General features: G+C 43.2%; 1 pseudogene; it reads left to right on the top strand.

Moving 5' to 3' along the window:
- Window positions 1–4,511: 4,511 nt before the first annotated feature.
- On the top strand, window positions 4,512–21,453 carry LOC122916776 (annotated as a pseudogene).
- The last annotated feature ends 80 nt before the right edge of the window (window positions 21,454–21,533 follow it).

Here is a 21,533-nt window from a genome sequence, read left to right as displayed (position 1 = left end):
TGGAAGGTAAGGTTCTGCCTATTCCACCTGAGCTCTCCAAGGCTGATCCTTGCTGTCCTCTCCATGAGGGCCCAGTCCCTGATCTCTGAGGATGTGAGCCACTAGGTACATTCCCTCAGAGGAGAGGCTTATGGAAATGCAGCCAGAGTGCAAACCCTTCTCAGATTCCCTGCTTTGACCATTACTGAGTATGAGGCAGTGATGGTCTGGACAAAGGGTGCTGCCCAATGGGTGGCCATGTGAGATTTCAAGAGTCAGAACTTCTGTCTCCTGACTTTGTGAAAGCTCTGTGACATCATGGATACTCAGGAGTCTTCCCTGACCTCTCTAATTCATAGAGGTGGTCTGATCATCACATGGATAAATTACATGAAAGTACTTTATACATGAAGCAAGATTACTAATCAGCTTTACATCATTGGCCATTTGCCCTCATCTATTTATTATTAGGGCTTTCAGAGTCCCAACATCCCAAGGATGTCCCATATGGGGACTCCTGTATCAATACCTGTGTTTCTACTTTCACTATATAACTTCTGTTTCCTCAGACAACAGATGGTACCAATGGGAAGTGGAGGAGACCCAGAAGCTGATTTCTACTTTAAGAAGGTGACCAGTTTTTACCCTCGATCCTGTTGCCTCTTAGAGCACGTTTTGTGCAATTGCAGGATTCACTGCAGTCTGTCATAGCCATGGGAGGGGGTTGCCATAGGAGCAGATATTGGGGTGAAGGCTACTGAGTACACTGTGAAGTCATAAAGGTGGGGCATAGTGAAGGGGCATCAGGCTTCAGGTGGCACCTCCCTCGTCAGGCCTGCATGGCCTCTGCCTCTCGTTCTGGTCCTGGCTGCAGTTTTGTACCTCCTGTCTCCTGCAGCCCCCTCGGCCGGCATCATGATACCATCCACTTTCGTCAACCGTTATGTCCAGACCCCTCCTGTGAGGTATGTAATAGCCCAACTGATAAGATCAATCGGCTGCTGTTCCTACAGGCCCTGGAAGATTCTACTCCCTTGGCTTCCACAGCTCCTGTGACTTCTTCATTGTTCACTCTCTCCCCTGACTTCTCAGCAGTCCCTCCAGGAGAGCTAATACCAGCTTCGCTGCCTGAGCCTTCCCCACCACCTGGCTCCAACTTCTCAACCAACCCAGTGATCCCTGTCAGCTGATTTTTTTCCACCCTCACCACCGGGTGATTCTTTGCCATAAGAGCCCTTTCCAAATTCCCAAGTCACCATTTCCCAACCCAGCCCCCTGCCATTCCTCCTGTCCAACCCCATCATGCCCATTCAGTGGACTGTAATATCCAAACAGTATCCAAACCCTACCCTTTCCCAAGAAGTCACCCCTTACCGGAGTTGTCTCGGAGGGTGAATCCCACTGAGACCTTTGCTCGTCGTCATGCACCACCAACCTGGTATGTGTCACTACCGCCAGACTGCAATTTATCTGTGACTCAATCTAAACTGATTTTCATCTCAAGGAAGACTGTTCAAGAGATCACCCCCAGAGAGCTTCTGATGGGTTGTCTACTTATGTCCCAACAATCACAGGCATTGACCCCTCCAGCTTGTCAATTTTAGACCTCCCTCGGTGGCAAACTCATGCCAAAGACTTCTTCCCTTCAGCCCTGGCTCCACATGATTTCCATCGAGTTCTGGCCCTCCATTCCTCAGAGACTTCTTCCAGGGGAGACCCTTCAGCCAACCTTGCAGAGCCTGGTAACCTCTCACTTCTCAGTCCTGATACCCTGGCACTTCTAGAGAAACAATTTCAAAAGAGGTGTGACTTCCTCATGTGGAAGGAAACAAAGGGCTCTTTTCCAAATTGCTGATAAGCATGATTTGGCATCCTCCCTCCCTTTCTAGAGCAGCAAAGGCCAATCAAAGGAGCTGCCTATGCAGCAGCAGCACCCATATCCTGCAACCTTGGAGGAGAGCCATTTACAGCAATCCCCCATCCAGCTCTTCTGGGGTCTCCAAACTCCACATAGTGAGTCCTTCTTCCCTGCTGCCGATGCCTCAGATACATCTCAAATGCCTCCCCAGAGCAGGAATCCCCAGTAGTTCCCCATCTGCTTCCTCCATCCTTGCCTTAGAACCTGCCTCAACTCCTGCCTCAAACCCAGCACCTACCTATCCCTTATGTCCAGCCCCAGGCCCACCTTCAATCCCCACTCTCAATCCTGCCATCTGGTCCTCTACCCGACATCAAGATCTGTGGAGTGTGTTTTCACAGACCTCAAAATGATTCTGAGAGTCTCATGTCAACAGAAATGCAACATCTGGAATGGAACGTGTTGCAAAAGGTACAGAAACGTGTGGGGTTTACCCACTGTTGTCCAAAGATCCTAGGAGGACTACTGTCCTTTAGTTCCTAACCCTTCTCCCACACCCTGGGCCTCCCAGGCCCATGCTGCTATCTCTATCCCTCCTGCACATTTTCCTCTCAGTGATGAGATTCAGAAAAAACCAGAGAGTCACCTTCAAAAGAGGCTCATTCAACACTGGTGGGGCCTGCCCTGCAGGATACATGAGTCTCTCACATGGATGAGTGGTCCGAGTATTCTTCCACAGGTACCTGAGTGTCTGCGCCATCGTGGACACTCAGGGATCTCTAATAAGAGTGAGATCAAATTGAGTATGGCTAAAAGTGTGTATGTGGAGGACCCAGAAATGCTTCAGCTGGAGGACAGTGACCTGGTGAAGTACAAAGATGACCTGGAGAAGGATGACAATGGTTTGGAGAAGGACAAAAATCTGGAGAAGGACAATGATGACCTGAAGAAGGATGGGGGACACAACCCTAAGAATGGCCCAAAAGATTATCTGTTGAGTGACCCAGTTAGCTCTTCAGATAATGAAATGGGGTCGGATTCTGAGAAAGAACTTAAGGAGCCCATTAGTGAAAAACTCCATGGTGTCTGTGGAGACTACGGGTCAGAGACAACTAGAAAATGCCCTGAAGATACATTTACACAGAAAGTCTGAGGAAATCAGTGAGGGTCATTTGCCTGGGACTGTGTGTAATTCATGGCATACTATGAAGCAGACATCACTTCTTTCTGAGAAATCCCAGACTGACATAAAACAGAGAAGTTTGCCACCATCAGAGGTTGAGGACTACTCCCTGAATACCTTCTAGGAGCTTCCCTTTGTTGAACCTAGTGCAGAACAGAAGCTGGAAGACCATATTAAAAGGTTTAATAAGAGGGTGACTTGGGGTCTTCCCTCTAAGGTCCTTGAAATCATAGAGATCTTTGAAAGAGTCCACATTCCATTCTAGCCTTTCCTCCTCAACCAACATGATTTCTGGGGCAAACTGTAAACCTGGGAGCTTCAACCCTCTTGAAGGAAGCTTGAAATCTCTCCATGGAGACAAAGCAGGAACAGCAAATTCAGCCCCTATCCCGGATCAAACTCTCCCTGCCACCTTAACTTTGGGGAAGGAAGAACAGAGAATTCTGAGGCAATCACCCTAATATCAACCATCAGTTTGCAGAGGATGTTCCGAAAACTAAGGACAGCAGCCAGCCTCTTACACCTGTAAGACATGACACCATAGGCAACAGATGGCCCCCAAGGCTGCCTACAAGGCAAAGTGGGTTCAGACATGAGCCAAAGAGTAAGAGTGCAAATTTCAGTGGTAGGAGAGGAGAGGTAGGAGAGGAGGGCACAACAGAACCTGTTGTGCCCACAGAGTCCAGGGAGATATTCAGGACCAAGGAATTTCATACACCTCAATCACAACCTAGCATCTTGACATCCAACAAGCCAGTAAGCTCCTAAATTATAAAGTGAAATAATGATCAAGTCAAAACCACCATCCCAACAAACATAACAATTCCGCAAGATCCTAAACCATTGAATCTCAAAGAACAACCCTTGAATGAGTTAAAGCTTACGATGGAGAATAGGGAGCATAGCCAGGCCCAAGCCCAATGCACTGGACTGCCCCCTGCCTCAGATTATTTGACTTATAAGGCCTCACTGACTCTTGCCCAGGGTGTCTGTCTCGGCGACACAAGAGCTTCCCAGGTGCTGCATGTCCATCCAGAGGACACAGGAATTACTATGGAACAACAGCAGGAGCCCTGGGTCCCTAAGCCTGTCTTAAGGAAGTGCCAGAATAAGAACCACCCCCACCAGCTGCAAAGACCATGAGGCCTCCGGGCTCCAAGGCACAAGAGCTTGGAGGAGGGGATGCAAGACTGGGAACATCCTAACGGAGAACAGTTTCCCTACTAAATATGTGGCGTTGAAGAGGTTCCCTACTCAGGACGCGAAATTGAAGGTAAAGCTGTGAAGCCAGCCTTCCCAGACCCTATCACAGAAGAGTCAGCTGCCTCCTGAAAGCCTTTCACAGAAGGGTCAGCCTCCTTCTGAAAGCCTTTTCAGTAAAAAAAAAGATATTTTGCAATGGCTTACTCCTGGGATAAAATGTAAAAGGCAAAACTCCCAGGAGAAGCCCAGTCCCCTATCATCTGTGGAAAGCAAGCTGCCTTTACTGGGATGCCCGAAGCTCAGAAAATCATGACAGCCATTGGGAAGTTCCAAGAGGAGAGAATGGGGCGTTGGCATGCAATAGGTAGCACCTGCCCTCAGCAGCCCATTCCCTCCCCAACCAAGTTTGGGAAAACTCAGCAGAAAACACAAGTGCAGGCCCAGGTACAGCCTGTCCCAGGGTACCCTTTCAACTACAGGGTTAACGCCCATAAGGAGACGAATACTGGGTCCTGCCAGCAAGAAGCCGTTTTTGCTGGCCAAGGCCTTACTGGAAGTAACAGACATCTCAGAAACAAGGACAGACAGCCCCAGAAAGCTGTGGCATTTCAGGACCAGCTTTCGTGTCAGAGGTATCCCCTCTCCATGCCCTTCAGGGAGCCTGCACCCCACCCAAATGCTGCCTGCGGGCATCGGGCTGCCCCGGGGCCTCCCGTCACTCTCAGGACTCCTGAAGGCACTGTGTGCAGAGATATATCTCTACTATTTAGAAAACTTCTCCAGAATTTCCAGTGAGAAGGTTTTGGGGGGCATTTCCTACACCAGAATAATCGCTTGTGAGGAATAAATATTTCCCTAATAGTGATGTCTGTTCTGTGTACTGTCTTGGGAGCATGGGTTTTGGGGAACTCTGTTCCTGCTGTTACTGATTGCTTCCTTTGGTTTCTAAAAGGCGACCAATCTCATGGAGTTCTTGAGAAATATGTATCATGTGCCCCCCAAAGCCCCCAAAAGCCCATTCCCTCTCTGATGAAGTTTGAGGAGATGTGCTCTCTCTCCTGTCTCATGGCTTAGACTCACTGAAATTGTAGAGTAGCTCACACCTCTCCCCTCACTGAATGTTTTACATCTTTTACAGCAAGTCTTCTATATCTGAGGAAGATCAAAGACAGGTATAGTTTTCAGAAAATAATGATTAAGCCACTGTTGTTTCTTCACTGTTATTGTGTTACAGTAGCTTAATCATTATTTGGAAGTCAGTGATCTGAGGATTCCACAGGTGGGTAAACTCAGTGTGTTTTCAGGAGGCGGGGTGTTGTTTGGGTTGATCTTGGGCTGGTTGGGGTAGCATCAGAGAATACCCTAGATGATGGCTGAAGAATCTTTCCTGTTAGTCACGTTAAACTTGACATTGAGGTTTCCAGTGGAAGTGCTTCCCTTTCCTGGGTGGTTCTTCATGCTGCTGGACTGAGGATGTTTTTTGCAGAACAAAAGCATCACTTAGCTGTTAGCGGTAGGAATGTTGACAAGGCAGCTACCACCTTGCAGGGTAAGACACCTTTGATGAAATGCAAAGGTGAAAGAGGGACCTTGCTGGTAAAACAAAAGTTTATGTCTAATCATCCCCTTCACAGGACCCTGTCCCTCTTCCCTCCTTCCTCAGTCTGATCCAGGCACCACCACTTGAGGCAGACTGGAATCTGGCACAGCCTACTGATGCCTTATACCAAAAAGGCATGGTTCTGTTCCTTGAGTATGCAAGCAATACCTGCAGGCTGTCAGGCATGGCATCCCCTTTGGGGGAAGGTGATCTTGGTGCCTGCCTTCCATCCACACTCGATGACAATATATAAGATACGGCCTTTACTATGGCTAGCATGGCGGTATGCCACCTTCAATATTCACGGCCTTAGTGGAGCCATGGTAGCTCTTCCCCAGAACACGTGCAACTTATGAACCAGAGGTGAGTTCTAGACTGTGTACCAGGATACAGATGTTTGGGGGATTATCATGGAACTCCGTGGAATGCTTTTTTTTGGGGGGGGAGGGCATGATGGCACACATTCCCACACTTACAATAGGGCTCTGGAGGGAAGGCAACTCCACCTCAGACTGGGACTCAAAATGGGGTGAATGTGCTAGAGAACACCTGAGGTAGTCTTCTGGACAGTCTCAGGACTTCTCAGTGCTAAAACAGAAAACCAGGTGTCCATGACCTCTCTCACTACCACACTTGTAGCTTCTCATCCAGGTTATCATGGACCCTACACTATCTGAATGTTGGGGTCACAGAAAGAATGCAGATTTGATGCAGTGGAGGCCCTGAGGGGGACAATAGGTGGGAAGGGGCCCTAGGCACAGAACTGAAGAGGTGAGGAGGAGGTACAGGGGGCTCTAACATCTATGCAGACAGACCAGCCAATAACCCAGCCTGCCGGTTCCTACATAATCTCATTTTAGGGTCCATTATGGCCAATCCAGTGTACTTCACGCCACCCATAGAGCTTATTACTGGCAATACTTCTGCCACCGGGAATACTATAGTTTTACATTCTGTTCCTTTTCCTCATGCCCCTGTCCTTCCAGCTTATATGTCCCTGTTAATTTTTCTACTCCACATCATCCACTTTCCACTTCACTTCTTGCCTATCCAGCAAGGCCTTGTTCTTCCTTTCCTCACTGATGGGTTGTCGGGTAACCAACATGTAAAAAGCACCAGTCCAGCACAGGAAACAGAGTCCATGGTACTGGAACAGCGTTATCTGGTGACATGTGGTAGCTGCAGTTGTGATGAGCACAGCAGAGCATAGAGTTGCATACCTGACACTAATGTGATACTGCATCAGCCATTCTTCAATTAAAACAAAAAACAAAAAAACAAACAAAAAAAAACAGGCTCTAGTACAAGTGGATCCCATCTAATTCCCTTCAGTTCTTCCTGTCTGGAAGAATCTAATCTCTCTGCCTTTTTGGAAGTGCCTTTCTGTATGTAACTGATGACCATTGGATTAAATCTCCCATGTCAAAACTGAGTCTACTCACAACTAACAGTCTATTGATGCCACATGAAATTCAGCCCCAGCACTACCTGGAAATCATTCATTCATTCCACAAATCCTTATCCAAGTCCCACTAAGGTGAGCAAAATAAATGGAGTTAGGTCACTATTTCCTTAGCACATTCTCTCCTCAGTGTTCTCAGATCTAATTTATTTTATTTTTAATTTCATTTGAGAGAGAGCAGGAGCACAACCAGGAGTACTGGCAGAGGTAGAGGGAGAAGCAGGCTTTCTGCCAAGCAAGGAGCAGGACTCAATCCCAGGACACCAGGGTCATTGCCTGAACTGAAGGCAGATTCTTAACTGACTGAGACACCCAGGGTGGCCCTCAGATCTATTTCAAATTTCCTTTATTTTCCTCAAACTTAGGCCATCTTCACTTGCCCAGCAGATGTACTGGACCACAGTTCACAGAGGGGCAAGAAAGCAGTGATTGAGCCTCTCAAAAAACAAAACAAAAAACAAAACAAACTCAAATCCTTCCCCAAAAATCTCCCCATTCTTCCTATTATATGGAAAGAGGATTCCTTCCCAATCTCAAAGAAATATACTTTTCTGAAGTGTCTTTATTGAGAGAGAGTTAACTTCTACTCTTGATGGATTGATCTACCCTTGCCAGGTCTCCTTCTGACCTCTACACCCTGTCCTTATGAGGCACCCAACATCTTTTTTTTTTTTTAATGATTTTTACTACAGAAATGTTTAAAAATGTCCAAGAGCACATAGAACAATATAACTTCCAACATATCTGTCACCCAACTTGGACTGTTATCATTGGGTGGGGGCCATACACTGATTAAAGTGCAAAAGCCCAGTAAAACACCTTGCCATCCATCTCTGAGACATATGCTATGTGTCCACGTCAAAGCTCTCACATTTCTTTGATAGTCATCACCCGTGGAACACACTTATTCACAACAGGTGTACATACCATTGGTGACAAAAAGGCACTGGGCTTTAGAGGCTTTGGCAATCAGTTCTGCTCTGCCTTATAGTCAACCCTGAGGAGCCATTTGAGTGAATTCCTCAACCCCACACAAGAAGTAATCTTACAGAGCAAATTCAGGGCAGAATTTCATTGTCCTTAATCACTCAGTAACTGTAATTGCAAAAAGTCAAGAAGAAAACTGTATATGTTGTTAAAGACTTGACATTGTGTGTTTTTAAATATTTAGAAGAAAAATATGTCCTGTTATTTTCCAAATAAACTACTGTGTTTCACCTTAAATGAAGTAGATCAAAAACTCCCCTCTTTTCAAAATGGCATTAAAAGTAAAAGATTAGATGAAAACTGCTCAATATCATTAATCATCAGGAAAATGCAAATCAAAAGATTTACCAAACCTTCAAACCCACAAGGATGACTGAAATCAAAATGAATAGAAATGTTGGTGGGAATGTGAAGAAATTAGAACCCCCACACAATGTTGGTGGGAATGAAAAATGGTAAAGCTATTTTAGAAAACAGTATGGCAGTTGCTCAAAATGTTAGACATAGGACCCAGCAGTTCCACTTCTTGGTATATACTCACAAGAAATGAAAACATAGGTCTACACAAAAACTTGTAAACAAATGTTCATAGCTATCTTACTTATGAGGTCAAAAGACAGAAACAATTCAAACATCTGTCAACTGAGAAATGGGTAAATAAAATATAACATATCCCTATGATGTATTTTTTGGAATAAAAAATAGCCAAAAAGGCCAAAACGCCAAAACAGGGATAACCTTGAACACACATTAAATGAAAGAAGCCAGTCACTAATGACCACATATGATTCCATTCACATGAAGTGTCCAGAATAGGGAAATCTAGAAACAGAAAGTAGATTCATCTTAGAGTTGGAGGAAGGAGGGGGGAGGAGAATAATAGCAAAAGGTTGCAGATTTGTTTCTCTTAAGTCATGACAATGTTTTAAAATTGACTGTGGTGATGCCTATCCTGAAAATCAAGGAATTATACATGTTAAATGGGTAAATTTTATGGTATGTGCACTGTATTTCAATAAAGCTGTTAAAACAAGTAAAGGATTTAAAAATTAAAGGATGACAAGAAGGGGAACATAAAGGACAAAAGTTGTCAACACAGTTTTGGAAGATGGAAATCTGGTGGAGGAGTGGAAACTGACTAGCAGAGCAAACTAAGTGCTGGCAAATCAATTCACACTGCAAAACCCAAGAGACATGCAACCTGGTGGCACTAGAGAAAAAAGAATTAGGGGTTCCATGTTGGTAACCATGTTGAACTACTGTTCTTTGTTGTTTGTTTTATATAGCATGTAACTTCTAAAATCTTTTTTTTTTCTTTTTTTTCGAGGGAGGTGGTCTTTGCCAGTTTTGTAAAACTCTGTTGAAATATTAGCATGTTTCAAATGTGCAAAGAGGATCCCAGGTTTCTTGCATTGGACAGAACCTGAGACAACTGTTTTAAAGTTAGCATTGCACATATCTGGGGTCAGGGTATGGTGGAGGCAGTAGTTTCTGAAATCAAAGCCAGAAATCTCAAAGGTTGCGTTAAATTCATTTTTTAAATGTATTTAAAAATAAAGTTGTGGTGGGGCACCTGGGTGGCTCAGTGGGTTAAAGCTGCTGCCTTCGGCTCAGGTCATGATCCTGGGGTCCTGGGATGGAGCCCCGCATTGGGCTCTCTGTTCAGTGGGGAGCCTTCTTCCTTCCCTCTCTTTGCCTGCCTCTCTGCCTACTTGTGATCTCTGTCAAATAAATAAATAAAATCTTTAAAGTTGTGGAAAAGTTGCATAGATGGTAAAGCCATAGATGATAAAGCCATATACCTTTATCCAGAGGTACCTATTAAGATTTCAACCTGTTTACAATCTCTCTCTCCTTTTCTCCTTCACCTTCTCTACATATAAAACACATATAGGCATATGAAAATTATGCATACATTCTTGAATATTTGAGAATATATTTCATGCATCACATACTTTCTCCCTGAATATTTCATAGAGTATTTCTTATTAAAAAGAATATTCTCTGACAGCACAGTAATCTCCTTTGGAAAATTTCAAATTGATCTTAAACTTTTAACTAATCTCCCACTCAAATTCCATTTTTATCAACTTATCAAGTAATGTCCTGTGTGTGTGTGTGTGTGTGTGTGTGTGTGTGTAAACCTCCTTACAGGAGTTAGTCTAGGATGACATACTACATCCAGTTGCTGTGTATCTTTAGTTTCCTTTAATTGGGATCAGTTTCTCAGCCTCTTTTAGAACAAGGCCAGGTTTGAAAAATCAATTCAATGTGCCATATTTATAACCCCTTTTCACCTGAAAATTTTTTTGGGTGGAGCTAATCTTGCTCAGACTTTAAAGTATGCTTTTATAGTTGTGAGACCTAGGGGTCTTAGGGACAGTTAAGACCACACTTCCTATTTAAAAACAATTCCAGAAATTCAAAGATATGTGGAAGGATTTTTCTTAATGTACATACGTCCTGCAGTCAAGGGAGGGTATGTGAAGTGGGGCGGGCTAGAAGTGTACTTTCCTTTGGGAGAGACAATGGTGAACCTGTGGACACAGGTTAAGAGAGGAAAAGAAGGCTGTCATTACTGGCAAACCCTCATGGGAAGGTTTGGGTGTCTAGGGCTAAGGATTGGGTGGGAAAGGATTGGGTGTCTAGGGCCAAGACTGATTCATCAGCGAGGGAATGTAGGCAAGTCAAGTAAGGAAATGTTACATGGCTTAATTTCAATAGCTTATAATCTAAATAATGAAGTCATACTGGTTCCAACTATTAAATGACTAAGTAGCGTGGAAAGAGGAAATAAATACATATAGCCATCAACAAAAATGACATTATTATTTAAAACTGGTAGAGATGACAATAAGGTATTTTGGTGAAAAGGTAGAAACTATGGGGGAAAACAGTTTCATGGAAGAAATAAACACAAATGTCATTCAAAAAACCAAAAGGTATTGCTAGGTATAGTTACAGTTGTGCTCATTAGACATTGTGCTAGAGGAGCCCACTTCCTAAATCAAGGTGAGTTTGGTCTGCTGTGATGCAGCACCCTTGCTCTGTAAAATAAAGGAATCTTTAAAAATGTTGGGGGGAGAAAGGGGACTTGACAGAGAGGGAAAAAGGAGCAGGAGGGAGAGACACTATACGTATGGAAGAGAACCTGTAGGGCGTGAATAGCCTAAGAGGGATTTGGGGAAATGAAAGAATTACTCAAAGTTTTTAAGTTGTTTGCCTCAGTTCCATGGGTGTGCCGTGCCCTTGTTTCCCTCTTTGTCATGCTTTCTGTTGCTTGGTACAGGCTGTTCTGCTTTCTCATGCTTTTTAGTGAACCTTTGAATACTTTTTGGTATTCAGTACTTTTGGGTACTTTGGAGGAGCTATGGGGGTGGGGCTGCGGCTGAGTCTATTTCTGGCTTCATACAGGGAAAAATGCATGAGGGAGAGCTGCAGCTGAAGGCAGAGTAGCTCTTGAGGGTGTAAATCCCGGGGTAGAGCAAACCTTCAGAGATGAATTGAGGTCCAAAGTGAGATCATCAAGTAGAGAGAAGGGTCTCAGGTAATATCAGGGTAACAGGGGACCGAGAACATTTCACTAAGGTAAATATATGATATGTGACTAGGTAGAGCAGGAAGGTAGGTTGGAGGCATCTAACAGGCCAGGAAGGATGGACATATCTGCTGGGCTGGATAGTGGGGGAAGGGTTGTATGTGAGTTTCTCTCTCCTGTGCTGTCCCCTCCCCAGCACTCAGGAACTTTTGGTGTCTGTACTAAAGCCCTGTGATGTGGGCCTGGAATTCTTGTCTAGCACATGGATTCTCCATGTCCAGCTGCCTGAGGCGGGAGTGCATTTGCAATGATGTGAATCATCTTTGTCTGAGAAGCCTTATTGCACCATGGCTGAACTCCAATTACACTTGCTCAGTCTTCCCATCCTTGCCTTCCTGGGTCGGGTGGGGCTCCTCCTTCTGGTGCTGTGCTACCAAAAGAGGAAACCATGTTTACCAGTATTTTGGAAACAGAGATGTCAATCAGGTAAGTAAAGCCCCTCAGAGATACTAAATCTTTCTTTTCAAATAGATGAATTTGAAAACAACTTCCAAATGATGCTTTTGCTGAATCTTACAAATTTTAAGTAGTTTTTTTTTCTATTTTATTTTATTTTATGAGTCTCTATACTCAGTGTAGAACCCAAGACAGGGCTTGAACTCATGACCCTGAGATCAAGACCTGAGCTGAGACCAAGAGCCAGATGCTTAACTGATTGAGCCACCTAAGTGCCCCTTCAGTAGTATTTTAATTTTCATTTGGTTTAAAATATTTTTTTTTCTTTTGAGTCTTCTTTCTTGGCCTGTGTATTAGTAGTGTGTCATTTAATCTAATCTAAACATGTTGGGATTTCCAGCTATCTTTCTGTAGTTGATTTCTAGTTTAAGTTTACTATGGTCTGAAAACATACTGTGTGTGATTTCTTTTTTAAAAAAAATTTTAAAAATTTTTAAATTAACATATAATGTATTATTAGTTCCAGAGGTACAGGTCTGTGAATTGCCATGTGTGTGATTTCTATTTTATATTTGTTAAAGTGTGTTTTGTGGTCCTAAATATGGTCCATCTTAGCGAATGTTCCATGTGAGCTTGAGAAGTATGTGTATTCTGTGGTTGGATGAGGTATTCTATAAATGTCAATTACAGCAAGGTGATTGATGATGTTGTTTGGGTCAACTTTATCTTTACTGGTTTTCTGCCTGCTGAATCTGCCCATTTCTGAGAGAGTGCTGCTGAGATCTCCAACAATATCAGTGGATTCATCTTTTTTTTTTTTTTCAATTATACTAGTTTTTGCTTCACATATTTTGACACTATGTTGTTACATGTGTACCTGTTAGCGAGTGTTCTATCTTCTTGGATAATTGACCTCTTTGTTGTTATATAATGCTTTTCTTTACCCCTGATAATTTTCCTGTTGTGAAGTCTGTCCAAAATAATAGAGATACCCCTATTTTCTTTTTTTTTTTTTAAAGATTTTATTTATTTATTTGATAGAGAGAGATCACAAGTAGATGGAGAAGCAGGCAGAGAGAGAGAGAGAGGGAAGCAGGCTCCCTGCCGAGCAGAGAGCCCGATGCGGGACTCAATCCCAGGACCCTGAGATCATGACCTGAGCCAAAGGCAGCGGCCCAACCCACTGAGCCACCCAGGCGCCCCCTATTTTCTTTTCATTAGTGTTAGCATGGCATATTTTTTGGTTTCTTTGTTTTTAATCTATCTGTATCTTTATATTTAAAGTGAATATTTTATAGACAGCATAAAATTAGTTCTTTTTTTTTTAATGTGCTCTGACAGGCTCCTCTTTTAATTGGTGAATTTAGACCACTTCCGTTTAGTGATACTATTTTTTTTAAGGTTTTATTTATTTGAAACAGAGAAAGAGAGAGACAGCACAAGTAGGCAGAGCAGCAGACAGATGGAGAGGGAAAAGCAAGCTCTCCACTGACTAGGGAGTCCCATGCAGGGTACCGTCCTAGGACCCCGGGATCATGACCTGAGCCGAAAGCAACCACTTAACCTACTGAGCCACCCAGGTGTCCCAGGTGTATTTTAGGTATAATAGGATTAATATCTTTATCTTGTCTGTACTGTTTGCTATTCATTATACCTATCCTTCCCCTCTTTTTCTGCTTTTTCTGGTTTTAAACAAGTATTATATATAATTGTATTTTCTCGCTTTTGTTAGTCTTTCAATTATTCTGTTTAAAAGTCTTTTAGTGGTTGTCCTAGTGTTTGTAATATATATTTACAACTACTCTAAGTCCACTTACATATAATGTTATACCACTTCATAGTGCAGGAGTGTCCAATTCCTCCTGTCCCTTGTAGCATTGATGCCATTCATTTTACTTATCCATATACTAAAATCACCCAATACATTATTAGGACAATTGAGAATAAGATAAATTAAAGTTTTATTTGATCATCATTTATTCATTCTCTTCATTTCCTTTATGTAGATCTGAGTTATTTTCCTTCTCCTCAAAGAACTTCTTTTAACATTTATGCACAGTAGGTCTGTTGCTGATGAATTCTCTATTTTATTTGTCTAAGTTTTTACTTCTTTTTTACTTTTGCAGGATAATATCACTAGATATAAAATTTGGATTGATGGTTGTTTCTTTCAACACTAAACATTTCACTCCAATTTCTTCATTTCATGGTTTATGATAATATGTCATAGTTTGTATGTTTTTTCCTCTAGAGGTAGGGTTTATATTTCCCCCTGGATTCTTTCAAAATTTTATCTTTCGTTTTCCTACAGTTTGAATATGATTTGTCCAGGTATAGACTTTTTTAGTATTTCTCTGCTTGGTGTACTCTGAACTTCCAAAATGTATCACTAACTTGTTATTAATCTTGGGAAATCCTTGGCCATTATTACTTCAAACATTTTTTCTGTTCTGTCTTCTTCTGGTATTCCAATTACATATCTATTATACAGTTTGAAACACAGTTCTTGGATATTCTTGATTTATCTAGATTGGATATTCTAGATTAGCACTAATAAAATTCTTTTTCTCTTTGTATTTCAGTTTGGAAAGTTTCTACTGTCATATATGCAAACTCATATATTCTTTCCTTACTGTATGGAACCTACAGATAAGTCAATCAAAGGCACTGTTCATTTGCCATACTGCTTTTGTTTTCTAACATTTCCCTTTGATTCTTTCAAGGAATTTCACTCTCTTGGCTGTTCTTGTATGTTTTTGTATGTTGTCTACCTTTTCCATTAGAGCCCTTAACATAATAATTGTGGTTATTTTAGATTCCACATACGAGAATTCTGAAATTTGTCATATCTGAATATGTACCTGATGCTTGGTTTGTCTTATCAGTTTGCTTTTTCTTGCCTTTAGCATGCCTTGTAAGGTTTCTTTGAAAGCCAAACATGATGTCTTAGGTAATCAGAACTGAAATAAACAGATCTTTAATGTGAAATCTTAACGTTAATCAGGTCAGGTGTTGGGGTGGGTTCAATATTTATGGTAGCTATGCATATCAGAGCCTGCAGTTTCCTCTAATGTCCTTGTTTTTGTCTCCCCTAGTGTCTTTAGGTTTCCCTAACTTTCCCTAAATAGAAACTATACCTTGCAGCTCTGTTTAGCTATGAGCCTGTTTCTACACCAGAGCCATCAATACTGTAGCAAGGTGTCAGGGGAGGAGATATGATTAATCATTCATCTTTTAATGGGCTTATGTCCCTGGACTATGATGTTCACTAGTGTTTAAAGGTTTTTGTTTTGTTTTGTTCCACTCTGTTGATGAGAAAGGAAGCCTAGAGGGGGCTGCTGTAGGTGGGTAATTTACCTTCTCCCATGGGGCATAACACTCTGGTAGGCTTTTCCCATTGAGTAGGTTTATATTACGGAAAACACTCTGGGAATATTTCACAATGTTTTCAGAATGGGTTACCTTTCTCTTTTCTCTCCAACACTACATTCCCCTGACAGAAACTTGAGCAATTGTTTTTTTTTTTTTTTTTTTTTGGTAGCTCTATTGTGAGAACTAGGTTGGGTAACTGGTAATGTAACCCATAAATAAATGGGGGGTCTCCCATTAGATTATGAACCCAGGAGTTTCTCACTCTCATGCTAGCCCATATGCATCCTTCAGCAATTTGTTAAAGTGTCAGTTTAAGTGTTCCTACCAGGAGAGCTGTGTTGAGCCTCCAGTGCCTTCTGTTTCAGGTAAGTGAATCTTAGGTATGATTTTCTGCACTGACACTCTCAGAAGACTTGAGGTAGTGGTTTACCACTATGGTTCCAAGAAATGTCATTGGGTTTTAGTCTGTTCAGCATTTTGCTTCTTTCACAGACTGAAGTGATGACTCCCAGGCTTTTTATTTTATTTAATTATTTGTCAGAGATCACAAGTAGGCAGAGAAGCAGGCAGAGAAAGAGGAAGAAGCAGGCTTCCCACTGAGCAGAGAGCCCGATGTGGGGCTCAATCCCAGGACCCTGGGATCATGACAGGTGCCAAAGGCAGAGGCTTTAACTCACTGAACCACCCAGGTGCCCCTGACTCCCAGGCTTTTTAAATATTAGATCTGGAACCAGAAGTTGCCCTTCAGAGAATGACTATTTTCCTCTTCCTCTTCCCACATTTCTAAATGAGTTTGGTAGGGTCAGAGAAACACCTAAAATGGGAAGTCTAAGGAAAGAATAGACATTAACTCCTCTAGGAAAAGAGATCTGACAGGGCGAAGGATTAAGGAAGCACTAAGGTTTCTACTTGAAACTCATAGTCTATTTGGGTATGGTGGTGGGTCTTGGGTAAAAGCCCAAACATAATGATTCTGCAGTTCTAAATTGGGTTATTTGGAGAGTATGAGGTCTGTGTAAGTAAACAAATTTTCCCAGGTCTTGATCATGAGTCACAGTCCGATATCAAGCATCATTCAATCAAGCCTGCCTTCATGTTGGGCTGATCAGGAGAACAGTGCTGAGCCTCTGAGAAGAGACTGGGGTCTGAGCTATATCCTAGGATACAGGGTCTACCTAAGGGAGCACAGATGTGACTCTCAGGCTTCAGTTTCAATGTCCTGATTGAACAAAGAACTTCTGAGTGAGAATATCAAGTGTGGACCTCCCAAATAAAATCCTCCTTTGTTTTTCAAAGTAAATATGGAAAATATTTTATCACCCTAAAAATTGAGAAAAGCAAGGAACACAAAATTCTGTAAATTAAAATAAAGTCCTGGTATTCTTGGATAAAGAATGTCTCCATTTCTGAGAGAAGAGTGAGAGATGAGTCCCCACCCCTCATTCTTTTCTTTTCATTCTAGCATCAGGGCAGAGCCAAGAGGAGGAAAGGTGGGACTCTGAAAGGTAAGGTTCTGCCTATTCCACCTGAGCTCTCCAAGGCTGGCCCTTCCTGTCATTTCCACAAGGGCCCAGTCCATGATCTCTGAGGATGCCAGCTGCTAGACACATTCCCTCTCAGAAAACAGAGGCCTCAGAGGAGAGGCGCATGAAAACACAGTCAGGGGACGCCTGGGTGGCTCAGTTGGTTAAGCAGCTGCCTTCGGCTCAGGTCATGATCCCAGCGTCCTGGGATCGAGTCCCACATCTGGCTCCTTGCTCGGCAGGGACCCTGCTTCTCCCTCTGCCTCTGCCTGCCACTCTGTCTGCCTGTGCTCACTCTCTCCCCCTCTCTCTCTGACAAACAAATAAATAAAATCTTAAAAAAAAAAAAAAAAAAAAAAAAACGCAGTCAGAATGCAAAACCCTTCTCAGATTCCCTGCTCTGACCATTATTGAGCATGAAGCAGTGATGGATCTGGGCAATGGGTGCTGTCCAATATGTAGCCATGTGAGACATTAAGAGTCAGAACTTCTGAAGTTCTGAGACTTTGTGAAAGACCTGTGACATCATGGATACTCAGCTTCCTCTTTGAGGTAACCGTTGACCTATGTTTCACATAGGGCGGTTTTCAGTAACACATGGGATAGATAATACATACAAAAGCCCATTGTGAATGATCAAATAATGCAAGTCTTATTATTATCATTGATCATGTGACCTTGTATCCTAATTCTTGGAGCTTTCCTAGTCGAATCTACCAAGGATATCTTTAAAGGACACTATATTCAGTCTTTTATAAGATTTCTCACTTCTATCTTCATCATTCTCCTGGTTTCCCAGGGTGGAAAACTTGCCAGGGAGAAGTAAAGGAGGCAAGAAAGGTGCTTTCTCTTGTGTAAAGTTGAGTAAACATTATCTTCTTTCCTGTACCCCTCTTTTAAGCAGAGTTTATGTATTTCTAGGGCCTCAGGGAAGCCTGGGATTGACATGGGATGGAAAATTCTCAGAATTTGAAAGTCTTAGGGATATTGGTAAGTGGGGGCTACCTTTGCCAGACCTGCCAGGGTCACATATGTTTCCTCAGGTCCTGGCTGCAGCTTTGTAACTCCTGTCTCCCACAGCCCCCTAGGCCAACGTCATGATATAATCCATTTTCATTCATCCATCTTCATTCATCCATCTTCTGTGGGTTGTGTAATAACACAACTGCTGTTCCAGAGGCCCTGGAAGATGCTACTCCCTCTGTGATCCCCTTGGTTCCGATAGCTTCTGTGACTGAGTCATCATTCACTTCATCTCCTGACTTCTCTGCAGTTGCTCCAGGAGACCTAATACCAGGCTCTTTGCCTGAGTCTTCCCCCAATCCCTTCCATCTTCTCACCTAACCCAATGACCCCTTTAGCTGACTTTTTCTTACCCTCACCGCTAGGTACTCCCTCCCACTAGAGCCAAAAACCTAGGATTCTTAATTCCCAGAGAACCATTCCATACCTCTACCCCGTGCCTTTCCTCCTTTCCTACCATATAATGCTCAGACAACCAGAGGCCACTTTACCTCTGAATACCATCTCCACTCTTGACCCCACCATTTCACAAGATAACAATCTCTTACCACATCTGTCTCAGACAAGGAATCCCACTAAACCATTTGTCCTCAAGCTCCCAACCTTCCATTGGTTAGCTGGTCATCCCATGCCTATGTACCAGTCTCCATCCTTCCTGGCCATTTTCATATCATCTGTGAACCTCAGAACACTGGAGTTACATAGCCCAAGGATGGTAATCCCACGCGGGTGCCTCCATGACTCTAGAAATCTAGAGTCCCTAGCAGTGATGGAGCCTCAGCATACATTATCAGAACTCTCTCAGCAAAAAGACAGACATGTTCACTTATAATTCTCTGAGTTCCAGGGCCATAGTAACAGGGATCTAGCAAATACTGAATTGAGTGTCCCCAGAAGTTTCCATGAGAGGGTCCAAACAAAGTTTCAGCTAAGAAAGGATATAAGGAGGAATCTTGGGTATATCCTGGAGAAGAGTCCAGAAGACAGCCCACAGAGGATCTCAGAATGCCACCTAGTGAAGGGTCTGAGGGCTGCCTTGGAGACAACAAGGAACTGTGTGTGTCATTCAAGGAATTACTCAGGGAATGAATTATTAAATGTCTCAAGGAAGGACACAGACCAGAATAAAGTGAAAAGTATTCTTAGTTTACATATGAGCAAGAAGTTTTGGCAGATCACTGTGGGTAGGATTCCTATGGGTGTGTTTTATTCTTGACTAGCTGATGACAATACATTGCCTTTCTCTGGGAGTTCCCATACCGCTCCAGAAAACACAGAAAGACATGGTGGGTAGGGTTTACGGCCAGAGCATCATTCTAGAGCATTCTTTTCTTGATCCCAGTACATGGCAGGTGTTAGAGGCTCATATTATTAGATTTCACATGAGTGAGAGGTGGGGTGTCCCCTTCAGGGTTCTTGAATCCATAAAATTCTATATGTTGAGAGAAGCCAAAACATGGCCTTTCCCCCAGTTTGACTTTTCCTCCTCATCCATGCATATTTCTGGGGTGGATTCCAAAGCTGAGTTTTTTAAACCCCTTGAGGGAAGCTCTAAACCTTTTTTGGGAAACAGGGTGAGAACAACAAAGTCAGTCCCCACTGTGGATCATCCTCTCCCCGCTATGTCATCTGTGGGCAATGAAGGAAAGTGGGGCCTGAAGGCATCACACTCTGACACTGACCATAAGACTGCAGAGTGTATCCCGATAGCTGAGTGGGGCAGCCAGACTTTTTAGCTCCTTCCACAGAGCATCAGAGCTCAAGTGAGAACCAGAGACTGGACAAGACAACACATGTGGCCCAAAGGTACCCACAAGTCAAGCTGGGGCTGGACATGAGCCAAAGCATGAGAATGTGAGTTCCAGTAACAGAGTAGAAATGCAACAGGGCAAAATAATGGTGGAGAAGAACTTACAACATTTTGCTATGTCCAACCTGTCCAGGGATATATTCGACACCAAGGAGCTCTGTACCCTTCAATCCCAATCTTGTGACACCTTGACAAGCAGTGAGTTGGGAAGCTCCAAGATGATAAATGTCAACATGAGTTAAGTAGAAACTGCCCTCACCACCGAACACCCCTCACCAAAAATACTGGTTTCCCTAGATTCTAAACTATCAGATCTGAAAAGACAGATCCTGAGTGAGTTAAAGTTTAAACTAGAGAGTGAGGAGCATAACCAGGCTCAAGGATGTCCCACTGATATGCCCCTTCCTTCAAATAGCTTGACTTCCAAGGCTTCACTGACTCAGTCCCAGAGTGTGTGCAGTGGGGACATGGAAGCATTCCAGCTGCAGCATGTCCAAATGAAGGACAGCAGAATTAGCACGGAGGAGGAGGAGGAATCCTGGGACTCAAAACTGGCCTTCTGTAAAGGCCAGCCTACAAATTTATCACAAAGTAAAAGTGCAAAGAAAGTGAGTCCTCAGGAACCCAAAGCAAGAAAATGCAGAAGTGAGGACACAGGAGAAGGGACATCTGTAGGCAGAGAGGAGAGCCTCCATGCTGAGGACAGAAAATTAGAGAGTGCTTCCTCAACTCTGTCACTGAATGAACAGTTTCCTCTTGAAAGTTACTTCAGAAAAAAGATGAGGCAATTTTCTCAGTGGATCAATTCCAAGAAAAAAATCTCAGGGCATCAAGAAAGTCCCCAGCAAAAAGCCAAGTTCATGTCCATCTTAGCGCAGCACCAAGACCCAGTTGAAAGTGTGGCTACTTTTGGGAATGATCTGCCTCCTGAAGCTCACAAGCTCACTACCACTGGGAAGGTCCTAGAAGAGAAGCTTCTATGTATGTATGTATGTATGTATCTGAGGAATGCATGTATGTATCTGAGGCCTCAGAGTTAAGCCAGCAGCAGGAGGAACTACAGGCCCAGGTAGGGCCTGAGAAGAGACCTCCCTCCAAATATCGGGCTCTTTCTGACCCACAACAAGAGAAAGGGGCAAGTATCAAGTCCTGCAGCCAAGAAGCTGTCTGTGTTGACAAGAACCATCCTACAGGTATCAGACAGGAGAGAGACAGGGTCAGACAGCCCCGGAAAGCTGAGGCCTTCGAGAATCAGCTATTAATCCAGAGTCAATGCCCTTCTTCTCTGCCTTTTCGGGAGTCTGTGCCTCATCCAAGCCCTACCTGTATGCATCAAGTATGCCAGGTCCTTTGGGCCACCAGGGGTGACCCTGATGAAAGTAGTGTGTTTAGTGATTTGACTCTTCTACTCAGGCAGAAAATGCTTCTCCAGCACTTGCAGGGAGAAAAATGTCCCTAAAGAAATCATTCAGTCCTTGTTGAGAAAGGATCACAATTTTCATGACAATATATCCTCTGATGAGAACAACCTTAAGCACA

Source organism: Neovison vison, chromosome 9 (genome assembly GCF_020171115.1).
Source record: "Neovison vison isolate M4711 chromosome 9, ASM_NN_V1, whole genome shotgun sequence".
Taxonomy (NCBI): domain Eukaryota; kingdom Metazoa; phylum Chordata; class Mammalia; order Carnivora; family Mustelidae; genus Neogale; species Neogale vison.
Note: the sequence above shows the minus strand (reverse complement) of the source record. Positions and strands in the feature narration are given on the sequence as shown.